At 38.5% G+C, this 5,342-nt stretch overlaps 1 pseudogene; it reads right to left on the bottom strand.

Moving 5' to 3' along the window:
• Positions 1-812: 812 nt before the first annotated feature.
• On the bottom strand, positions 813-2,057 carry LOC132010633 (heterogeneous nuclear ribonucleoprotein F-like; annotated as a pseudogene).
• Positions 2,058-5,342: the final 3,285 nt, after the last annotated feature.

The raw sequence follows: 5,342 nt of genomic DNA, 5'->3' as shown, positions 1-5,342 counted from the left end.
CAACCTTATTACTCATTTGAATTTAAAGTAATATTGAGTTTAAAGTAAGAGGAGGGGCTAAGAAAAGCCCTGAGATTTAGGAATGAAATGACAGAGAGAATTTCTATATGAGGCTCAGGAGTTGGCCAGTGGCTAAATTATCTAGTTTTGAAGGTCATATTTAAGAGTTTAATTTAGGCTTTATTTTATTATTTGGTTTAGTTTTCTGTGTATGTGAAAAAAATCATTTTAAGAAAAAAAAAATCAGTTAATGAAAAAATATAAGAAATTTCACTTAGCAAAATACACCCAAAAGGAAATCACAGTACAAAGTCAGTTTAAGTCAAGGCATCACCAACCAGTTCCTACAGTATTAGCCATGTATCTCAATTTTCAAAAGTAAGTCACTTTTAAAAGCTTAAATCTAGCTTAAAAGATTATAAATGAAAATAAACTAGAATAAACAAAAATGAGAAATGTTCTTCTTTGAATTAGAGATCTAACACCTTGAGTTTTCCAAAAAAGCACACCTCTCCAAGGTGTTCACAGTGATATGGTATAAATACCCATTTAAAGTGCTTAAACTAGTTTATCTCAGATAACAGCACTCTGAAGTACACCACCAAAATGTTAATTGAGAAAAGCTGAAAGGAGTTTTAGTTAACTCATTATCACATGCTAGAAGAAAGTTTGCATGAGAAAATACTGAAGAGGCAATTTTTTAGTCCAGATTTCACAATTTGTGGTGCAAAAACAGGTTCCACAGCTTCCTCCAGAGTCATAATTGCTTTTCACTTCTTCTAGGCTGCCTGTGAAAATTTGGTTGCAATAACTCAAATGCTCCTACAAAACTTGTCATCTCCACTCCTGCTATTTATGCCTCCAGAGCCAGACTTGTAATAGCCACTCACAGACTGGCTTTGGTGGCCACTGGGAGTGGACTGGGCTGACACCACCATGCCTTGCATCATCTGGCTGCAATATGTCCCAAAGCTGGCCCCAGTTGTAGAGTTCAGGAAAAGTTCTGTATAGCTCTGTTGCATATTGGTCCAGTGTTTGGATATGGATATATGCCATAGCTTCTTTGTGAATGGCAAACTCAGCATCAGCTTGGCTGTTCACTCTTCCCTCAGAGCTGACCTCAATATGGCTCTCCTAGGATTTCAGGGAGAGAAGTTATTAAATTCTGTTCTCTGTGGCTGTGAATGGCAGCCCTCCCATGTGGACACAGTGTCCAGTGGTACTCTGGGCAGTAATCTCTCTGTCTCCATATCTGTGGTCATACATACCTGAGAGATTACAGTAACTGACATCTCTCCAAAACAGATGGTTGGTGAAACCACAGCCATCGCTGAGGCTGCTGTACTTCTGGTAGCCCCCTTAGCCTGCACTATCAGGACCAGACCTCATCCTCTCCAGCCTGCTTGCTGGACAATGCTAGCATACTTCCTGGCTGTGCCGGGGTGGTCATAAGACTTCGGCCCCTGTGCAGACATGAACCTCAGAGGAGGATCCGTGTATGACTAACTTCTTCCCAACCGCTCTTGATCACCTCAATGTATCTATGCTCTATTCTTTCCTTGTGCTTCGCTAGGGCCTTCTCAGCTGACTCCTGGGATATAAGCTGCATGAAGATTTTCTCTGTAATCTTGCCCTTGGGGTCACAAGCAATGTGGTCCCATTTGGAACAATTTCCAACCATGAGAATGGAGCAATTTCTTCATTGGTGCATCCAAATGAAGCCATCATTGGTCGTGTCAGCACTGTTTGAACCACTGGGTTTCAACACCCAATCCCTCTTGGTTCTGTGGGACTTGGACACCTCAAGATACTGGTGTCCCATGCTTTTCTTGTCTTTTTTTAAGGGCCATTGTTACCTTATTTTCTGGTTCAAGTTCAACAAAAGCCTCCCCACTCTGCCTGCCTTCTCTAGTATAGAATGCCTGCAGCCTCCTCATGAATGGTGCACCGAGAAAGGAGAAAAGGGCATCCTGCACATTCTCAACAACAGAGCAGGACTAGGCCAGGCCACAGAGCTTGACCAAAAATCCTACACCTCTCTCCAGTCCCAGTAGCATGGACATTTGAGGGGACAGATGTCAAACAAGCTTGGATGCAACTTTCTATGGCTTAAACAACCACCACTGAGGAAGGAACGCCCACAGTCAAAGACACTCCTGGTAGTAATGAACTGTCCTAAACAAGAGCCATATGGCCATCTTGCATTAGTACCCCAGCACTCCCGAGAGCAACCAGGGCTGACAATGCTGGGACTGGGTTGGGTTCCAGCTTCCTTCCTCCTGGGACAGGCCCTTAGTTTAGTCTTCATTCTCAGGGCACAGGAGTGTCACCAGAGGATTTTAAGTAGGAGGGAGACTAATATGGACTTAGGGAGATTCATTAGTGAGGAGAAAAAGAGAGGACAAGGGCAAGGCTGTCCATGGAAAACAGCAGAAATGAAAAAGGTATGGTTAGATGTGAGGGCTATTTAGGAAATGAACTGGGCTGTTGGTGGATTGAAGGGAAAGACTGAGGAAGAAATTCACAAAGGGACACAATTCTCCTACACTTAGATCACTCTGCAGTTCTGATGTCTTGGCTAAAGTGTCTGAAACTACTACCAACATTTCATCTTGGATGAGCGCACAACATATAAAATGAAATTGCCGTGAAGTGTAGTCATTGTCAGTACAGGTACAGTGATCTCTCTCTCTTTCTTGAAACTGACACAATAAAAAGAAACTTTTCAGAAACAGAAGGATTGGCAAAAGCTTTGATGATGAATAGGAGACAAGGGAGAATGGTTAGAACTCAAACAAAACCCACATCAAACACCTGTCTGTCTCCTCCTCTTAGGACTTTACAGAAATCAAAACACAAAATGAATCTATTCTTAGGAAAAGCAACTCTGTTTTTTCTTGCAATCACTTTTTGAGATCTCATATGAGGTTTGATTTATCTAACAATTCAATATATTTTCATTAAGATTTTCTCCCTTCCTTGATGTAGATACAAATTGCCTCATTATGTGAGTCTCTAACCATGCCCCCCGAGCTTTATGGCAATGCAGTTATTGCTATAATCCTACTTCCAGGAACTTCATACGGTGATATTAGTAGCCCATCCCCAAATAGTGCACTTGTTTAAAGATTCTTCAGTGAATTACTCCATGAATAGCAAGGTGGCAATTATGACAATATCAGGAATCACAAGTTTACAAATGAATTGCTTGACAAGGATAAAAAAAGTATCCTGCACTTATATAGGACCACAGACACCAAATAGTAATAAATTTTATTTAAATATCAGAGTGGTATTTAAATACCACTCTAATATTAATATATATATTAATCATATAAAAATGTTTGTCATATTAATATCAACATAGCACTACTTCACAAATTTAAAAAAGTACATAAATCTTTGACCCAGAAATTCCATATCTGGATTATATTGTAAAGATAAACTATAGCTTTCACACACACACACAGACACACAGTTTTTTAGAATATTGTAATTTTAGCGTGGCTTGACATAACAGTGAATTAGAAATATCCTTAATGAGTTTCAATAGTTAAAATTATGGCAACAAATTGTGAATAAAAATGAGATCATTTTATGTGAACTTATATGGAAGCATCTTCATGAAATATTAACAATAAAAAGAAAGGTGCAAAATACTTTGTATAACATATTACTTTTTGGAAATAAAAACATATACATGTTTATACATACAAAGGCTAACTTTGAAAAGTTCTATAGAAAACTGGTCACAACAGCTCACCTAGGAAAGAGAACCAAAAGACTGAGAAGCTTGGGAAGGGGAGGGATTGTGTTGGATTGGTATATGCTTTCTTATATTATTTAATGCTGAACTGTGAATATATACTAATTAGCTTAACTAATTTAAAAATGATATGCTTAAGTCTGCATTATTACCATTATAGCAGGCTTGCTCTATCTACCTATCTTTTATCTATTTCTATATGTATATAGAAATAGATAAAATATATATATATATAAAATAGATAAAATATAATAGACAAAAAATATATATATATGCACACATACATCAAAATATATACACACTATTCAATTCTTCTTTAATTTCCCGGTTGACCCATTCATTCTTTAGAAGGATACTGTTTAGTCTCCATGTATTTGGGTTCTTTCCAAACTTCCTTTTGTGGTTGAGTTCTAGCTTTAGAGCATTGTGGTCTGAAAATATGCAGGGAATGATCCCAATCTTTTGATACCAGTTGAGTCCCGATTTAGGACCGAGGATGTGATCTATTCTGGAGAATGTTCCATGTGCACTAGAGAAGAATGTGTATTCTGTTGCTTTGGGATGAAATATTCTGAATATATCTGTGATGTCCATCTGGTCCAGTGTGTCGTTTAAGGCCTTTATTTCCTTGCTGATCTTTTGCTTGGATGACCTGTCCATTTCAGTGAGGGGAGTGTTAAAGTCCCCTACTATTATTGTATTATTGTTGATGTGTTTCTTTGATTTTGTTATTAATTGGTTTATATAGTTGGCTGCCCCCACGTTGGGGGCATAGATATTGAAAATTGTTAGATCTTCTTGTTGGACAGACCCTTTGAGTATGATATAGTGTCCTTCCTCATCTCTTATTATAGTCTTTGGCTTAAAATCTAATTGATCTGATATAAGGATTGCCACTCCTGCTTTCTTCTGATGTCCATTAGCATGGTAAATTCTTTTCCACCCCTTCACTTTAAATCTGGAGGTGTCTTCGGGCTTAAAATGTGTTTCTTGGAGGCAACATATAGATGGGTTTTGTTTTTTTATCCATTCTGATACCCTGTGTCTTTTGACAGGGGCATTTAGCCCATTCACATTCAGGGTAACTATTGAGAGATATGAATTTAGTGCCATTGTATTGCCTGTAAGGTGACTGTTACTGTATATGGTCTCTGTTCCTTTCTGATCTACCACTTGTAGGCTCTCTCTTTGCTTAGAGGACCCCTTTCAATATTTCCTGTAGAGCTGGTTTGGTATTTGCAAATTCTTTCAGTTTTTGTTTGTCCTGGAAGCTTTTAATCTCTCCTTCTATTTTCAATGATAGCCTAGCTGGATATAGTATTCTTGGCTGCATGTTTTTCTCGTTTAGTGCTCTGAAAATATCATGCCAGCTCTTTCTGGCCTGCCAGGTCTCTGTGGATAAGTCAGCTGCCAATCTAATATTTTTACCATTGTATGTTACAGACTTCTTTTCCCGGGCTGCTTTCAGGATTTTCTCTTTGTCACTGAGACTTGTAAATTTTACTATTAGGTGACGGGGTGTCGGCCTATTCTTATTGATTTTGAGGGGCGTTCTCTGAACCTCCTGAATTTTGAT

This window comes from Mustela nigripes, chromosome 2, assembly GCF_022355385.1.
Source record: "Mustela nigripes isolate SB6536 chromosome 2, MUSNIG.SB6536, whole genome shotgun sequence".
NCBI classification, from domain to species: Eukaryota; Metazoa; Chordata; class Mammalia; order Carnivora; family Mustelidae; genus Mustela; species Mustela nigripes.
This window is presented reverse-complemented; position numbering and strand designations above follow the sequence as displayed.